At 37.5% G+C, this 20,225-nt stretch overlaps 1 protein-coding gene across 3 annotated transcripts in view; it reads right to left on the reverse strand.

Moving 5' to 3' along the window:
* Positions 1 to 20,225, reverse strand: part of dlgap1b (discs, large (Drosophila) homolog-associated protein 1b) — a 98,502-nt gene that overhangs the window by 45,316 nt on the left and 32,961 nt on the right. For all 3 annotated transcript variants that reach the window (XM_016673174.1, XM_007555614.2, XM_007555615.2), the window contains exon 2: positions 16,716 to 16,801. The gene's annotated coding sequence lies outside the window, so the exon portion shown is untranslated. The remainder of the gene's footprint in view (positions 1 to 16,715; positions 16,802 to 20,225) is intronic.

The following is a 20,225-nucleotide window of genomic DNA, read 5'->3' on the forward strand; positions in this document are numbered from 1 at the left end:
AACAGGAAGAGAAAGACAGAAAAGAGAATTATAAATATGTTGGTGCTGACTCTCCATCATTCATGACATTTCTTACTGCAATAATAGAAGACAACTAGATCTCCTGTTTCCTAGAGGGGTTTCACCAGGTGGGAGCAGAAAACCCCACAAGTAACATAAGAAATCAGGTTGGTTCCTATTTAAGCATAATTAGAACTATATATCTGAAACACTACTGTACACTCAAAGCACATTATAGCGTCTGCTTCAATTCGAAGAAAGTTCTTCATAACCCTGAAATGCAGATGAAAACGTTTGATGCTGAACCCGTTAATCTCAGTCACCATTTTATGTTTGTCCTTTAAAAACTTAGATGGAAAGAACTCTAAATTTAGAAGCAACAAGCTACAATGCTGTATTTGTCGTCAAGCTTCTATGTACATTTTGTCTGTGTTTGGTTTGAAATTACCAGAAAAAAAAAATGGCAGATATAAACTGTATTTGTTCAAGGATATTGTCAGATTACGCAACAATGTAATTAAAAAAGAAAGACCACAAACAAATGGGTACAGCAGCTTTAAAAATTTAAAAAGGTGGCGATATGTATTTGCCAGGCAAGCAGTGGTATTTTATACCACAACCAAGTAACTGTGTTGCCTCCAGTTGTCATAAAATTGCTGCATATATAAAACATAAATTAAAATGACTTTGCAACTTGCCCCCTTAAAATTGACCTCTGTGTCTTTAAGAAGCTCCTTCTCTTCCCAACACTCCACCCTCAGCTCATCATCAGAACAGCATAACGTAAGAGTTGTTATGCCATTAATCATTCCTAGCAGTTATCTACTGAGCTCGAATTACTTACGAACTACTTCTCAGTGCTATGTTGGTAAAACATTGTTAAAGGCTTAATGGAGGAACACTGTTGTAATGGCATGCTGAAGGTGGAGTGTCAAATAGAGCAGGAGCTTCTTAAAGAGACAGAAACCCAATTTCAAGGTGCTGAATTGCAAATTTAAAAAAGCCTTGTTTAACATAGACAGCATTTTTATAACAACTGGAGGCGAGAGGTACTTGAGTGTGCAATAAAATAATACTACATGCCTGGAAAATACATAATATTGCCACTTTAAAGGTCTCCTTTAGGCTGCTGAGCAGGGGTGCATCCAGGAAGTTTGTAAAGAGGATTAAATCGGGGAAATGATTATCTTGGAGTGTCATACCAAATTAAAAACTCAAGTGATAAGCAGGGCTGGAATAAATTTTATGAAAGTGACACAAAGGTCAAAATTGACATACACCTAAATACATGAAACATAAATAATTCTGACAAATGTATTTTCTTTTTTTAAGTTAATCATTATAAAATGTTATAAACATAAGACTCTCATCAGGGCAGTTTGTGGAGTGACCTAAATTCAGGTGGTTTATAATGTTTTACATTCAGAGTGACTGTTCAAACCTCACGGCAGAAAAAGCTTTGCACTTTGCAAAAAAAACAAAAAAACAAAAAAAAAGTTTGGTTTCTTTTTCAAAAATTGTAAATAGATCACTGTAACAATAACTAACATAATGATACAAGTCTGACCTTGAACCACTTTCGTTATCAAAGAACACTTAAGCATGCCAGATTACGTAAGTGTACAGTTCAATCTGTAGGAAATTACTGTAAAGTTTTACTCAAAATATAAACAGAGAACAGACACAGCAGCCCTCCAATTGGTCTCAACTTCCTCTTGGCCTAAGCTCTGACAATCGTTATCAGAGTCTTTACTGTTAGGCATGTCACTGTCCTCTTCAGAAGATGATAAAATATGCAAATATCAGAGGTCACTACAATACAAACTACTGAATAGATGCAGTTCTGCAGTGCACGAGTACATTGTCCAACAAGTTTCAAAATGTCTGGTATGTGGTATTCTTTATACATCGCTTGCAACAAGTGATTTTAGCTGCTGTTGCCTTTCGATCATCATTGTCCTTTGATATTAACAAGACATTTTTTCTACACAGTTTTCCACTGGATTTGTTGTGTTTTATTTAGCATTTTCTGTAGACCTAGAAACTTATTGTGAGGGGAAAAGTCATCTGGGGGAGCAAATCGATAGTTTCCAAAAATACTCAGATCAAGACTAACAACCATGTCATGTTCAAAATCTGTAAACGGCATCATTGGCAAGTCATCTTCACCACATCTAGATTCCTAAATGCAGCAAGTTGCTGCCATGTGAATGAGTTGACATTTGTTGACATTTAGTTGACATTTGTGTTAAGGAGAAATTAAATAAGTTTTTAATTTCTCCTTATGTCCTGCATTAAGTTAATAAAAGCTTAATGCAGGACTTTATTTTACAAAAACAAACAAACAGGAAGTAGGTCTTAATCGATTCTTATTGTTTAAAATAATCTAATCATCATTTTTTTCTTTTGTCCACCAAGCCTCTGGACACGTACCCAGGGCAACCATCAGATCCAGGGCAGTGGACGGGTCGTTTTAATTCTGCTAGAGAAGCTCACACAAACTACCCACAGTCTCAGGCTTTTAATCCAGGGCTTTTACAGAACACTGGACGAAAAAACTGGGTCAAAAAGAGCATTTATTTTTAGGCTTACAGTACACCTTTACACAGTGGATTTATGCCCACGCCTGTCCACAAACATAAATTATGCTTGTGGACTTTCCCCTCTATGCCTTTAGTTCTTTACATGGCAAACTATCTGACCCAACAAATAGCTTCTGGGCTTCAAGCTGCAACTGTAATAAATGACCTTTTCCTGTCACGAAAACAAACACATCCATCAGCACCCCTTAAACTACTTTTCTTACTCATCTGAGAATGGCTAGTTGCTGAATCCACACAGTTTTTAATAGACTGAAAGTAAAGGTAGCAAAGCAAAAATAAAACCCCATGCACCTCAGCATAGCACACCGACAGCAGAACGGCTGAGCGTCAGAGCGCAATTCACTACTGCAATTTATAATACAGCACAGACTGTTTGGTAGATAAATAAAATGTGGGGGGAAAAAAGGGAGGGTAATAAGGATAGAAAGGAGGAAGCGAACCTTTATGCAAGTAGAGGACAGGGTGCAGGTCAAAAGCAAGATATTGAGGCCCATTTATTATTTTCTTGCTTGATTAGTTGAAAACTCAGAAATTATGTATGCAATTTTACTGCTAGTATTAACACGGGATTATATCCAATACCAACATTAAGCAGCTCTGTCTCAACAACAAGTTAGACAGACACTTCTTGCAGGGTTGTGTCCAGCTAAAGGTATTCATTTCAGTAGACAGAGATCCTTTCTGTTGGCTACTGAAGCACAGAATGTGACCTAAATAAAGGGCCCTCATGGTGATCCACAGCACTGCGCCTGTGGCACAGCTGTCTGCTACACTGCACTGGAGCTGCAAACCGACGTTTGGTCATACATGCCGTTTTTCCTGCGAGCAACAGACACGTAAACACGAACACATGAAAGCAAACACGGTGTACAGCTGACAGAGACCATATCCGTGTGGATTTTTGATGCTGCTCGAAAAGCGCAGCTTTCAGCAGGTAGATCTGCTGGGTTCATTGTGCCTGTCAGGTAAGGCGCACACTGGCAAGCCCTCAAAGACAGCTGTGGTCATGGATTATACTTTACGTCCATCGTAGCTGACTGACCTATTTGTGTCTCTACCTCTCGGGTCAAACCTCGCCATACAGCACATGAACAACCCGACAGGCCTCTTTGAAGTAGGGTCCAATGATAATGCAGCTTTTCACACAGACAACTAATTTGTTCTTTGCTATTCATCATATCCCTGGTAACACTAGTCCTTTTCCACCCACAGCCCAGTATATCTGATAATTACTTTAAGGAATTTTAAAAACGTTCGGACTTGATCTTACGGATGTAGCTTGCTGCTTGATCAATCAAAAGTATAAACCAAAACCTAACTGAAGTGTCACCAACTTTTTCAAATTTACTTTACATTTATTAAAAGTTCTCCAAAAGGCAGTCTAAGAATAATCAACAATAACTGAAGCAGAATAAAATGGGAGATATGAACCTTAGTTCACAAATGCTATTATACAATAAAACGCATATCTGTAATGATATAAAAAAAATCCATATCTGTTGTATCTTAAGTTAACATTTGAATAGAAGATTACACACTGAAACTACTATTGTGCAAATACGATAAAGAACAAATACGATCTCTTGATGCTCACTAAAACTGCATCAGCAAAATGAATGGATGCAATCTGTTTTTAATGGTTTCATATGTCATAACTTAAAGACATATTTCACTTGTCGTCTTTGTTAACAGCTGTGCCGCTTTGCAGTGGCTAGCTCCATCTTTAATGTTCTTTGCATCACCTTGAGCCTCAAATTTCCCTAAAGTAAAATAAACAAATGTGGTATTAAAATGCAAAGCCACATTGACTCACTCCACACGATCTTTAAAAGGAAACTGGGAAATCAATAAGACTTAGTGCAAGAGGACTGTCACAGCTGCTTTCTGTTGGAAAATAATAAAAGTCTTGGGTAGGGACTACAATTAGTATGACTATTTATTTTGTCTTAAAACTCCAGTTTGAAAAACAGAACTGAGGGATTTCATACACACATTTCTAGATGATCAGTCAGATAAGCCTCGAGAATATGACTAAGTGGACAAGTACATATGTTGTCAGGTAAAACTTAATTTAGCTTTGACACAAGCCCTTTGTGCATTACTCTGTGAAAGTTGTAAAGGGGAGCCACTGTGACAGAACCAACACTTATAGTTTTACTGCTGAAGATGTCCCCCACACTCAGCCTCTGCCTGAACGAGACCTTGGCCAATATCACCGTCTGTGAGGAGATACCACTCAGAATCTGCTAACTTAATGGACTCCACAAGTGAAAATCCTGATAAAAGCAGGGAAATACTCTAGGCGTCACAGTTGAAAGTAACAAATGAACAGCATTCAAACAGCATTTTGCAAGTCACACCTCACTTTGATGAGAAATATTAAAGAGTTTTAATATTGTGAGATGTCGTTGACACCCAAAAGAATAAATGTGACCCCATGCAGACAGAGAACAGGCTGGGATTTAAACCCAGGACTGTCTTGCTGTCCCACCGTGCATCCCTGTGAAAAAAAAAAAAGAATATAAGGAAATAGGATTTTTGAAAAATCTATATGAGACAATCACCAGAAAGCTGTAGAGAGAAAATAAAAAAAGGGATTGGAGGCAGTCAGATACACACATCATGAATGTTTAAAGAAGAAATCTACACCAGAATGACATAGCATAGTGTTTTAAATTCACCCAGAGGCCAGTCAGACATTATGGATGATGGCATTTTCTTGTGTTTCCGCAATGTGCTGGAGTTGATTTAGAGACGTCAGGAGACTCCGAGAAGATAACTTTAATGTCTTGCTGTTACAAAGACAGGTAAATGATGAATGAACTAATCTCTTGTTCTGTAGTAAAAACAGTGGTCTGGAAGAAAAATGCAACTCACAGCTTGTGATTTTGCTGATCAATTTCACACTTTATGACCATCTACAAAAACAAAGGCAAACTTGTACAATCTTATGTGGTGATATTACCAAAAAACTCATACAAGAGTGGTTTTAAACCTACACCCAGAAAGAGAAAGCACTAAACATGTCTTCGTCATGACTGCTTCCAATGACATGTTTTCATCCTAATGTGGCTTCAAGTAACAGCTTGGCATGTCCTCAACACACTCAACAAGTCAAATGTACAGCAATGCTTCGAAGCATCTACTTCCTTAATGGGATGATGCGCTTTGACACCGAAATTTGCATATTTCTGCCAGCCGTATTGGCTGCTTTATTATACAGCAAGCTTTTACGGGTGAATGGATGCGCCTGGTTCTTGTAAGACAGCTCCTTTGTCACAACCAATATAATTAGGCCGACTGTCGGGGCCTTTTCCTGACAAATGGAGTGACTGTGCTGACTTATGGCAGGGGACCCACCAATCAAATCCCAGAGACAAATTCCTCTAGTGATGAGGACTATTTGAGAAGAGTAAACAATTTAACCTAGGCAGTGGGTCTGGGAGAAGGCACTGTATTGTTGTTGAAGCTCCTGCTGTGCGTCTAAAGAATTTGGCAAAAAAACAAAAAAAACAAAAAGGCTTGGAAGAGGGGAAACTGACTTGACAAGCAGCTCACCATTTCTATAGAAATATAAACCATATAAAACCTTAATCAGATTAAAAATATATTCTCTCCTTTGTATAAAATATGAATGTAATCATTTAAGAAATCTTGGCATCCGAGTCAGAGACAAAAAACAAAACAAAACTGAAAAGCCTTGACACTTGGCTTTGACTTCATAACAAAGGGCCACGACTCCACTGAGATTGCTTTTGATGGCTTAAGGTTGACTCCATCAAGGATATATGGTAGGAACTGAAGAGAACGATGGCAGCCCAGACCTCTGCTTTTCATTTTAAAGGTTACATTTACAGTCAGATATGAAGTTATTCTTTATCAGGCAGTCATATCAGGTAATTCCTAAAAAAAGGAATTACCTCTCTCTTTCTATTAAATGTCACATCTATAAGATGTCAGGTAAAACTCTGATGATCCAGTTTAAATGCAAAATTCACAAGAAATAGTCACAATGTTAAAGTGGCAGAACTATTTTTGCCAGGAGGAATTTATAATATCGCTGTGCAAACATATCACCTACTAGACTTTCTCACAACAACATGTAAATTCATTTCCTTAGATCGTTTGTGTCATTAATTAGTAGTCCGCTCAAAAGATGATCCCAAACTGTGCAGCGTATCCCTGCCGCTCCTCAAGAATTACCACGGACCTCCTGGCTGCTCCTCTGATTAATGCTGTTCTTGTCAAAGTTGTTAGTGAAAGTGGTCGGCCATGTCTTGCTGAGTTTCCAGAGGCGCCATGTTCTGTCCATTTTCAGATGATGGATGTGAAAAAATGTGATAGAACTCGAGGGACGTGAATACCTTCGCTAGGTGTGTTGAGGAAGAAGCTGTACTGAACTTCAAAATGAAGTAAAGAACGTAAACTCGGATCACTTTGAATGGATGAATGACTGGACTGAATTGACTTTTTGTAGAGCCTTGACATGGCATGTGTTGTGAATAAGAAGTATCTTCACATATAATGTTTAGAAAGTCAAGCATTACAGCCAGTTTAACTAAACATTTTCTATTTTTCTATCTGTTCTGCCATCATCCCCTTGAGAGAATGCAAAAGCATATTCTGCCTTTCTTCAGAATTTCTCATAAAAAAAGAGGTCATTTTCTTTTTTCACAATTCTAAACAAATTGACTAAAAGGCCACAAGACACACTCACACACAGCGCTAACTGATTATAGAGGTTGTCCAAAACCCTGTTTTGAGGATAAATACAGCATTTAAATCAAAGGTAATTTTAAGCCTTTTTAACTAATCTATTTTCACTAGCCTTGATATAACACGGAATAATAATTTACTGCTTTCTTGCTTGTTTTTCTTTCATTTTCCTAAGTCGAATAAAAACATCCATAAAAAGCAGCCGAGGGAAATTAGACAAGAAAGGAGGGAACCATCATCGTCACAAATAGATTTTCTGTTGAAAAAAATAATTATATATATATTTTTTTTCTTTATGAAAACTCACAGGTGGTATGTACTTTGAGATTAAATGCGAGTAGCAGTCACATGATCATCTTTTGTAAGTGTATAAAGGCTTTGTAGGGAAACTGTGAATATGCTTTAGCATTCTCAAGGGGGATGACGGCGTGAGCAGTAATCTTTGATGTGGGGGGGCATAGAAGTGCAGACTATATTTCTGCAAAGTATTATTAGAGGTTAACAATGATTCGAGTAAAGCAAACTGTATGATGCATTTTGTTGATCAATGAGGATCAACAAAATGCAAAACCCAGAACACAAAAACAAAAAATGACGACAAAAGCCATGCTAACTTGGCTTTTAATATGGAGGTTCTGCCAACTTCCATTTTAGCATAGCTTCTCTTATGACTTTTTAATTGTGTCATGTTGTTGACCCACCTGAGCCACTGTAGTATTGTAGCTATTGTCCTACAGTGATTTTGGCAAATTAAGTAAGGTTTTATTAATCACAAACTGTATAACAATTTTCTTAAAGTAACAAAGATGACCCAACTCAAGGTAGTTTGGGGAAAAAGCAGCAATTTTTGTGTTTTTAAAAGAGCAGCAAAATGTAAAGCATATCAGCAGTGTATGACGCACATCAATAAATACACCTCTACAAAGTTCAGTCAAAGCAGTCCACACCAGTACTGTCTGCAGCTCCGTGGGATTTTCACGCTTTTAAATTTTCAAACACTCTTGTTTCTGAAAAGAAAGTGAAAAAGGCTAATATCATAAAATCTGTGTCGTCTTTGCACATTTCAGCTCAATGGATCACACGTGTGTGTTCAAGGTGAAAAGTGGCATCTATCAAGAGTCTGTAAGGCAGGAAACCTGAGCAAACAGCATAGCTAGTTTATGCCAGCTAGGTAGTTAACCTGTAAAAAGTAAAAATGCTTTATTACATTTTGCACAATGAAAATTGAGAAGCTGGCTTTTATATTTATACTTTGTTATTCGATATGTGCTTTGCTTTTAAAAGGTCACGTGGACCTTGCAGTCTTTATTCATTAGAAGCTTCAGAGGAAGAAGAGCGAAGAGAACAGGAGAAGACATGTTGTACTTCATGGGTTCTGGACTTTAGCCTACAGCAGCCAAGTTATTCATTATATATGCTGCATCTGCACTATTCCTGAGTCACAGAACACCCAAAAACAAGAAAACAATATAAAATAACATTATTATATGTGTAATCATCTGTTGTGATATTGTATCAACACTGAAATTGCTGATGTTTGTTTTAAATAAAAGAAATTAGATGTCGTCATGCATACTGTATCTTTTAAATTCGCTTATACTTACTGTGATTATAAAATCATATTGTTTTTACTAAAGCAATTACACCGTGACTACCTCATACCGACTCAAGCCTACACTGCTTTTCATAATTAAATAAAAAGCAAATGTGTTTGTTTTTTTTTTTTGTTTGTTTTTTTTCCCCCCCTCAATATACACCATTGCAACTCCTCTCAAATTGGGACACTGTAGCATTCATGCACCTTTTATTTTAGCTCGTCAATAAACAGGCTTTTGAAGCGCCCGATAAACAGCCTCTGCCTGTTTGGATATATGCCGTTTCCTCCTGCGTTCAAACAGAGAAACGTCGTCACATTTTCTTATTAAAGCCCGTAAAAAAATCTGGGGCGACTTATTCTGGTCTATGGGAACGCAGGCTAGCACTGTGATGGTGATAAGTAAATCAAAGCCTGGTGAGTTCTGAGCGTTATCGCATATCGGGCCCTGATATATCAACTGCAAGCATTACCCAGAAGGTAGTAAAAGCTGCTGTAAATGTCAATGTGAGGCTCGACTCCTCCTTGATTCCTTCTTCATTTATTGTAGCTTATAATAACTGTACAACTTCATTATCGCTGCTATTTTCAGCTATGCAGAGACTTGGGAGTGCAGCATATAGTCAGAGCATATACAGATAAAAGGGACACAACTAAGGGCATTTTCCAGCTGTTTCTATGTTAATATCTTCCTCAATTTAGGACAAGATATCCTGTCTAAAGTGACTCACCTTCTCTGCAGGGAAAAAAAATAATAATCAGGTTATGTTCATGCTCTTTGATTGTACAGTATGCACATTAAAGTCACTTGCCTCTGTCATCCAGCATTAGCATCAAAATGCTGCCAGAGGGGGACACAGTGTCAGGTGATTTCATGCCACTGACTACAGTTAATTACATGTAGGGAAAGAAAGCTGTGTGCACACAACTAATGTGTTATTATGCTCTTAGCTAATGCAGTCTAAGTACACATTGAATGTCTATTGCTGTTGCATTTATCAACTTTAATTGAACGTTACGTGCAGAATAAGGATTAAATATCATATTAATAATGTGCTGGAGTAAGGCCCAATCGTAATTAGGATTTGCACATATTGTTATTCTAATGAATTCAGAAAAAAAAAGAAGAAAAAAGTCATAAAAATAGACCAGCAAGAAGCCATTTTCAAGAGATCATTCTACTCTTCCTCCACAAAGCTATGTGTTAAACTCATGAGGGGAGAGGTCATGACTTCGTAATGGGAGGTGAAAAGATGAGGGAAGTCTTGATGGTTTGTACCTTCCCTGTGCCGTGGGTGGCACGTCACATCAAAGACGCGTGAACGGACACATTGACAGATCTGGGAGTGAGATCCAACTGAGCAAGAGGGAGGAGGGGAAGGGAGGGTGGGGTGCAACTTGCTGTCTTCTTCTATGAGCACTGGTAGACACGTATTCGCAGCGACACCCACATGCCAGAGTCAACCAATCGCAAATACAGATACGAACCCCAAGGAAACACACTGGGACACACATATCCCCCCTCCCCCTGTTGAGACTGGGAGGAATTATTCCAGCTCTCCCTCAACACCATGGAGATTTCCCTCCTACAGCAATGCCAGCGCAGAGAGCAGGTGTCAGAGCAGGTGAAGGCTGCACACTGACGGTTGGCAACTCGGCTCCCAGCTGACCTCACATCAGAACTTGGTGACATGAACAGGGTATGTAAATTACTCGGTAAACAAGAGTCTGCAGGGTTTATGCCAACAAAGTGGACATTATGTCTCATGTCAACCCATGCTTAGCCAAAGTCTATCAAAGACTCCAGACTGAAGTCCAGTTGCTTTCCTCTGATCACAGAGTCCGCTGGGCAGAAATCAAGAAACTGAATGCTCCCTGTAGGACATGTTTAAGTCTGGTTACTTAGGTCGTTTCTGACAGCGCCAAGACCTTCCTCCTTCCTCTGATTGGTTGTCTTTGACCGGGAGCAGTGCATTTCTGCAGGTGGCAACAGGAGCACTGGGAAGAGGGAGAGGAGCTGGATTTTTTTTTTTTCCCACAGAAGACAGTATAACATGATGCCACAACAAGATGGCACCACTAACAAAAAAGAAAAAAAAAAAAAAACATGTTTGAAGAAGTTACATATTGCAGTTTAAAGTTTCTGGCAATAATATGCATTTTAACATTCTGAGATATGGGGAGAAGCTTGCAAGCATGTTTGGGGGTATTTTGCTGCAGGATGATGCATCTTGAGATGTTCTTGAAGTAACATCTCAAGAAATTAGCCCGAGTTATGATCTCCAAAAGGACAGTGACCTTAAGAATACTGCTACGAAATGCTATAAAAATATATGGAAACCTTTCAATTTTAAATCTTCTTTCATCATTCTGGCTTTTTAGCTATCAGAAGAAAATAATCCAAACTGATCTGAAACAAAGTGTAGTCTGATTTAATTTTACATAGTGGGGAAATAAACTTTGAGTTTTTGATAAAGAAGAAAAATCATTATGAAGACTTAAAATAAGTCTGCAACAGTGCAATAAATATCAGCAATATTTCACATGCTACATAACTAATTAGAAACTTTTAGAATATTCTTTTTTTTATTTCAGTGAAATAGTGAGAACGGTTTCAGACTTAACGTTCTCCTTCAATATCACCTGGTGGATTTTTTCCTCCCATTGTAAATGTCGTATTTTTAACCCCTAGAACCCGACGGACCCACCGGTGGATCCAGCTGCCACGTGACCTCGGCTCGCTCTGTAAACAAAGGCTCCACGTGCCTTTAAATTTTTTTTTTATTATTATTATCCGCTAAAAGAGGCTTTAATCTTTCAAAAACTATTCCGCATAAAGGTTTTGCCCAAAATGTTAAGATTTGTTTTTTTTTTTCTTTAAGTGTGCAGATAACTTGTGCACAAATTTTACCTGTATATTTTTTCCGCTTTTCCTGTGCGCGAGTGTTTGAATTTCCAATAAACTCCAGAGAATATAAAAGGTGATTTGCAGTTGTGTGTTTTATGAGCAGCTAAATGAACTGTGAAATGAGCAAGTTGAATTAGCTTCCCATTTCGTAATTTGCCCAGGTACACACAGATAACTGCTCCCTAATTTTACTGGTAACCGAGGTGACACTGTGCATCAACGAACATTAACTTCTTGCCTATTAGATGTTATCATGGGTGTTGTTTGGATGAGTATTGCACATAAAGGGTCTTGGTTTTCCAAGAGAGATGATCTTAATTCACATTTGAAACATATATATATATATATAAAAATAAGGTTTTAATAAAACTTTGAAAAGTAATTAAAAATAAATTAACTGAGGATGCTGGAAGGAAAGACTAAGAGTCAAAATAGCCTCTCTTAATACCTTAATCCAAAAATGCATTAAGCAAAGTGGTGGAGAAGGCTTAGAAATACCTACAATTTCTACAACAACAGGAAATCATCCCTATAAATTGTGTGAAAAGTCATCACTGATGTGTCAAAATGATTTTTTGGATCACATTCACAGCCACATCACAGCTTCATAATTCTGTCTCAGACATATCGCCTTCTTGAGAAATCTATTTTTGCCACCGAATGTTTTGTCTATCGTCTTTGCACACAGTGTAAAAAATGAATCACAGCATTCTTCATTAGATACTCCATCTGAACAAACGTGTCACGGCATCTTCAGCAGATTATCCGAGACCGTCTTATATATTGTTAAACTGAGCAGAAATGTAGAAGTGAATGCTGCATGAGGAAAAGATTCAACACTCTCATTCTCTCAGCTGTGTATTCAATATTCCTCTGCATGTCCAGTCATGCACTTCACTTTCCTATCTTCATTATGTCGTCGTTTTGCTTTCACCAACAATCGTTTTCCAAGCTTTAAGGTTCATCTTCTATCATTGCACAATTCCTATCCATTGGCTGTGCATCATCATCACCAGATCAGAGCTGTGAGGATTCAGTCCCCCATTTACTCACTAGCTTGCATTAAACATGCACCTCTGATGTTGTAATAAATCATTTTCCATCTTCCAGTTTAACATCAAGAGCTTTGTATGTGAAACTAAAAAAAATAAAAAGACAAGGCAAAGCAGCTCTGAAGAAATTTTGGACATAATCTATGCCTCTAATTCCCAGGCCTTTTCTGTTTTTTAATGCTTCCTCTGATACTCAACTTTGTGGCTTAGAGTTGGTAAAGAACATGGCTTATTTTCAAATAGCCTTCGACGGTGACCCATGCCAAGGCAGTGATATGTTCTCAAGTGGTAAGCTCTGCTTGCAGTAAATCCAGTTATTTGGCAGAATTCCTTGGCCTGAGGATTCACAGCTGGCTTGCAAACTAAAGCTGATCAGAAAAGAGCCGAGCCATTCAACAAGTTACAATTTTCCCAGCAAAAAAAAAAAAAAAAAAAAAAAAAACATTTTTAAATTTAGTTTGGAGAAAAATTACTCAGAATGCTGAAGATTATTTTCAAGCAATCCATTCTTTTGTGAGACAAAATTGCTGTTAAACCTTTTCAAAAATATGTAAAATTATGAATTTGTGTTTTCTTATTTAACAACTGCAAAACATTTTTGCATAAAGCAAAAGGAAAAAATATATATATTTAAAAAAAAATAATTGAGCTGTATGATGTGATGAAAAAAAGATGGATCTGCAATAACACTGCTCAATATTGAGACCACCAAATGAATTATAACCCACATTTTCATAAAATTGTTTTTTTTTTTTTACATTAGTTCAATTCAACAAAAGATTATTAAAATCCTCAAAACTTTTTCTAAATGAATACGACACAATGAGCATATCTGCGAGCTAATTCTGACATGACCACCTGTTTTACCACCTATCAAAATGAATTCTCTGGTTGTCTGCAAAGAGTTTCCTTTGACTTCATGGTCCGGTTATTGTCATGATAGGCGCAACAAATCATGAGACTACATAGCCTCAGGTGTGTGCCATTTTTAAACCGTCGATTGACTCAGTTTGCCTTGTGTTGACATAAATTTGTCACATCTGATTTAATGACAAAACTGAAAAAAAAAATTGCATAAGTTTGTTTTGCACACAAGTAAGTAAATATCTAAGAAGGAAGGTTGATATAAATATCAACCTTCCTTCAAAGCTCTAATCAAATCTAATCAAATCTAATCAAATCAAATTTGATTTTAAAGGACATCAGTTAGCAGCAAAAATATGTCAGTGCTGTTATAGTTTAAATAACATATTGCAATAATAATGCATTTCGAGCAGAAAAACTATGAGTGTCTGATATGAATAAGCTTCTAGTACCTGGTTATATATGAATCAATTTAATAAAGAACAAAAGAGGATTCACGGAAAATATCTCAACTTCACACAACCTGGTAGGAAATTTGTTAATTTCCTTTGAGTCTCAAACTAACTTTGGGGTGTTGAAATATATCATCGAGGGGCACAAAATTCACAAATTATTATTTACATGAATGGCAGATTAACATCAAAATTATTTTCATTTAAGTTAAGTAAGATGTTTGACTGTCTTCATGTTGAAAGATTCTCTAGAGAAGTTTAAAAGCCATTTAAACTGCTGACTGGCTTTTTGCATTTGTAACTGAAAAAATGTCAGTCTTAACTGTATACGGTCACATATATAAAAAAATTTGAATGTTTATTTCAATAAATTTTCTTTGTCAGATTAAAAGTACCTTTTCAAAATAAATCTTAAGCAGGTGTTAGACATAATTTACTTTAGAGAGTCCCAACCCCGGGCATATATACAGTTGAAATGTGTCTAGTTGTCACCACCATTTGGCCCACTGCTTTTGCCCTTTTGTACAGCTGTAATCTGGTGCTTTTAGGCAAAAATTACGATAAAGTGCACAGCTCTATGGCATCCATCAACAAGTTGATACAGCAAAACTACTATCCTAGTGTCAGATTATGAAAGTATTAATGTTTTTTTTATTTTTTTTTTTTATAAATGTGTCCCTAAATCCTTGGCTCTGCCTTCTGTTTTGCTTTCTGCACAACACTGCAAGAGTGCTAAAGCTTATGCCTGGCAGAGAAAACATGTTCAGCACTTTTACTTGCCATTAGGCATTTTTGAACACTTTGTCCACTTGTAAATCCCACCACCGCCATCTGCTCTGTCACCAGTTATCATTGCACACAAACAGGAAAAATTATTTTACCCAAGCAGCCTCAGAAAACCTTTTATTTTGTCTGTCCTTTGTAGTCCCTCTCATTCCAGAATTGTCCCATGATCTTCATCTTCCTGACTGTTTTTTTTTCCCCAGACCATCAGTCTTAGAGATATCTTTGTGTCTCTCTTTCTCATTTCTGCCGCTGATTGTAACCTGTCAACCTTGACAGATGCGTTTCTACTGAAGATGCACCACAGCTGCACCACAGAAGGTTGATCTCAAAAGGTCAGAGGTGAGTTATGAATGTGTTGACTTAAATTTGATATTGTACATTTCAAATGGTTTATTCACACTACAGTATTGGATTGTTCATGTGTGGCACTGTGGCCAAAGCTGTATATAGTGAAGACTGTTGTGCAGCGCCTGATAAAAGTATTTATGCTCTGTAATGTTTTATTATCATTTTGTCATGTTACAAACATAAATGTTGGTGTGTTACACTTCTATATGAGAGTTCTACACAAGCTAGTTCATAATGACAAATGGAAAGTCAATTTTATGTGATTTTTTTTGTTTTACTCTAACAAATAAAGATATAAAAAGTCTGTTGGGAATTTTTTTTATTTTTATTTTTATTTTAATCTGAAGACCCTAAATAAAATCCATCCACTTTAGAGGCTTTCGCTATTGAAGTACTTCAAGAGTTCCCCCCGAATGATGAAATTCTTCACCCTGTGTTTAAGAGCAAACTTGGTATAAACTAATTTCAGCAACTTGTCTCAGGCATCTTGGTTTTTCTGTCATGGTCCATATCCAATTGTGGATGATGTTAATTTTCTTTATGCTCCGGCTCAAAGAAAATTAACATGCGACTTGAGTCTGTCTATTCATCTCCTGGTCCATCCTGCCATCTCTCCTGAACAAGACACCAAGGTTCCCGAACTTCTCCCAATGAAGGGGAGACCGACTCCCAACACAGAGGAAGGGATCCACATTTTTTCTAGCAACGAGAAAAACGGGCTGACTCTCATTGCAGATGCTTCACACTCATCTGCGAACCACTCCAGGGAACACTGAAGATCACAGCCTGAGAATGCCAACATAATCTCATCTGCAAAAAAAGGAAAACTGTGTCCCTGAGGTTCTCAAACCAAAGCCCCTCCTTTCCACAATGACACCTTGAGATCCCGTCCGTGAACAGCAGAGACCTCGGGGGCAAGAGGCAGTCCAACATGCACTAACGACAAGCTTGACGTTATGTTAAGAATGGTTAATTTATGCAAGGGCCTTGAAAGCATGTCTTGGGGGAAAACGGTCTTCTTCAGAGCCACAAAACACAAGTGGGGATGTTAAAAGTTATTTTTTCCCCCCGACGTAGGTGTGTGGATTCTAAAGAATCTTACATTCTTTAGAATGTAAGATTGTTTAAAAGTGTGACTCAAAGAACACAATGTGTGTACTTGTACTTAAGAATTTGAAGAGGCTTATCTGCTGTTTTGTATTTGTGAAAGACTAAAAAAAAAAAGTCTACAATTACAAAACGCCTATAGGATTTTTCTCTCGGACTTCAAATTCACAGTTAAAAGGCATAAACACTATGTGAAAAATTTAAGGTATAAATACTTTTGCAATGCACTGTAGGAGTTGTAATAGTCACGTAAAAAGCATTCATCCACAATCGCAAGTAACTCACCTGCTTTATTGTTTCATCTTTGGCATCTTTTTTTCCAGTTTCTCAATTCCGCACTCCTTGCCGTCTGCGTTTCCACATTTCTGCACCTTGAATAGAATAATAATAATAAAAAAAAAAAACACACACACACAGTTAGTGGTTAAGGATTCATCACAACACATCAAAACACTCGTAGAAACCCCCACCCCCTTTTTGTGGGTGATGTGTTGGTCCGTGTGCCATGTGCTCATGCTGTGCTGTTGCTCTCTGCTCTCTTTCCTGCACTCACTTCAGAGTGCACCGCATGCGTTTCATTACTGGTGAAATGCTTGGTGACGAAGCATGGTGTAATTCTTCAAAAGGCATTTTTAAGAATCTGCTATTAAAATGACCTTGAAATGAAAAACCAGAAGAAAAAAAACACAAATATAAAATGGTCTGGATTAATCACGTTAAAATATGTGCATACCTAATTAAGTCCCATTTTGTTTTAGTGGGAAAAAAAAAATTAAAAATCTGCGCCAACATGTTGGTTTTGATCCTAAAACCCCCGCCTGCTTGGAAAGCTGCAAACAGAAACGGAAGGAGGGAGGGGATGTGCAGAATTCATTTTAAGCCTATTTGCACTTGCTTAAATCTAGCATGTCAAGTCCTTGAGGTATTCTGAAAGAGAGTGAAAGCCAGCCTTTGTCTCAGTGCAGTGGCTCCTCATCGCTGAAAAGTAGAGCAAGCAGATTGCGTTTACCTTCCACTTCCTATAGCTTCCATCATTGGCCCATCCTCTGGATTTCCTCCTCACACAAATAAAGGTAACGCAAACTAATTTTATCTTTGGAGCAAACAAAACCAAACAAAAGACAAAAGCAATTATGTATATAAAAACACAAAATTGATGCTTTTAGTAAATTAGGCTTGAGCAACAGCAACAATTTCCTGATATTCTATGAAAGTGGCATTTAGTTCAGCGTGGGGGCACCGAACAGATGGTGGTCTGTCTAACTCACGCCAGGTGCAACTGGGATGGAACAGGTTGCACGCACATATACACACACATACTATCTCACAGGTCAGAGGAAGGTTACTAATACTCCAGTGAGCACCAGAGTTTTTGTTTTTATATGGAGAAGATGAAACAGTAGGTCAAGCAAAGATAGTGTGAAATCCCTAAAAAACAAAACAAAGAACACAAACTTTATTTCATGTAGATAAAAAAGAATCTCATCCATCCATGCATCCAGAGTCACTTAAAAGGCAAGCCCTCTAACATTGGTTACTTGGATTGACGTCATCGACTCATGAAATTTGTGTAAGCCTGATCAGGTACCGCTGCATGTCTTCGCTCACAGCGGACGTGGCGATGCAAAAGCAGAACTTTTGAAAGCGGAGCTGCAAACACCTCTCAAATTAAGATTAACTGGGTTTATCTTGTTTTTATTTGCAAAGAGGATTATCACCACTTAGCATTAAACCTGACATCTAGTTTAAATGAAGTTGAGTGGAACAGCTTAACACTTTGAGACGCTCATTTTTCTAAGTGCTAATACTGAATATTAAGACGTTTTTGGAGGGGTTTCTGAAAAAAAAAAAAAAAAAGATTTACCTTTCCAATGAACCAATCTGTCACTGAAACATAATAAAACAAAAAGAAGGTTTGGTTGCATCTTCAGCTTTATTTTTTCCTTTGGTCCAACATTGGAGATTATGGAAAAAAAATAAAAAATAAAATCCAGACCGTTTCCATGGTTGATGTTCACACATGCACTGCACAGTGGGAGAGTTTCTGCTGGAGATGCTCTCCACTGGGAGTAGCATCTGTTTAAAGCACCAAGGGGGCAGGGCTTAGTGCTAAAAATAGACAGTAGAAATCATTTTTAGCTTTTCCCTTTACTTCACACTATAAGAGAATATGCGGCTCCCTGATTTTTCACTAGCTTTTAAATGTATTCTCAATGTCGAAGGGAGATTAAGTAAAGTAGAGGTCAACAGACAGGCGCTAAGATGCAGAAACTCTTCTCACCAGATTATGTTCACCTCACTGCTTTCCCAAAGAGGGGGAAAGGTGACATTTTCTGTCATTGTCTGACAGCTGCTGGGTCTGGAAAACTTTGGAAAACCAAATTTTAATGTAAAGGAACAAGGGTTTCACACTGGCACTACAATGTTTCCCCTACACCACCAGTTTTAGCCGAAATTTTAGGCAGTTTGAAATCAGATGTTCTCCAGCTTTTCTGTGCTCTGAAAGGATTCAAGTGAGGGGATTTTCTGTTCAAAGAAATGCAAACCACATGGCCATCATATTCAATCACTTTAATCTGTCGTATGACTATGCATGCATATATTGGGTGGAGTCAGAAAAAGTCATCCACATACAATTAGTTGTTAGGGTATTTTCACACCTGATAGTCTGGTAGACTCAGTTCAACTGGGGACCAAAACTGCAGCATTCGTTACATTTTCAGCTGATCCGAATCGCTTTCACACTGCACTGTGTCAAACGATCCAAACTATTTGAAAAACCTGCTCATACTCTCGCCTGTAGTGGTACTCCACCAAGAGTCAGTGAAGAAAACAGTACAAAAACATTCAAAGATGACAAGAGCGCAACTTCCTTCTTCACAAAACGCAAACAAAAATGTATTAGCATCAGTTTTTAGCAGTTGTGGGATTTCTATTTTGTCTTCGATCTTCTATTTTCTTCTCATCGCGTTAGACTCACATGTTTGTTTTGGCTGTATTGAACCAGAGTGCACTGTACTGTAGTTCGCCATAGTGCAATGCACGGTCTCTGGTCTGCTTGCATCTACATATGCATTTCACAAAGACCTAGGTTTTTAGCTTGGGAAACTATTTCCTAACCTGAACATTTTGAAACGACATTACAATAAATAAATAAATCTCCTAAGTTAAACATTGAAAATAAATGTCTCCTCTCTTTTTGCCATATTATACTTTCATTAAAATGTAATGTGCCACATATCAGCAAGTAGTTAATACAGCCAACTACCGCATCTAAAATTGAAATCTTCTTAAAAACTGCTTGCGGTGTAAAAAAGTGTACCGCAATAGACTTATTGTCACTTCCTCTCCCTTGAATTATTTTCACAGACTTTTCCGGGGAAAATGTCCATTTCACACACTTTGTGCCAGCATAGATTTAATACATCACTAAAACAAAAGCACAGCAACAGAAAAAAAGGAGGAGCAGCAATCTAGAAAATAATACATCAACTTACAGTATAATGAATGAATAAATAACCAGGAGAAAAGCTTAAACAATTACATAAGAACCAAGAACCATTGTTGGCACACTAATAAAATATTTTGAGCGGCAGTTTTAAATTTCTCTCAAACTGTGCTGTGAAAGAAACAGAGACTCCATTATTGTCATAATTACATGTACAGAAACATGCATAATATTACCTCCATTCTATATATATATATATATATATACACTTTTTTTTAATTAATATGGAAATTCAGCAGTGGAATTGCAGCGGCGACTTCCCAGTAGATCCTACCTGAAGTCTAAAT

This window comes from Poecilia formosa, unplaced genomic scaffold, assembly GCF_000485575.1.
Source record: "Poecilia formosa unplaced genomic scaffold, Poecilia_formosa-5.1.2 Scaffold71, whole genome shotgun sequence".
In the NCBI taxonomy this organism is placed as follows: domain Eukaryota; kingdom Metazoa; phylum Chordata; class Actinopteri; order Cyprinodontiformes; family Poeciliidae; genus Poecilia; species Poecilia formosa.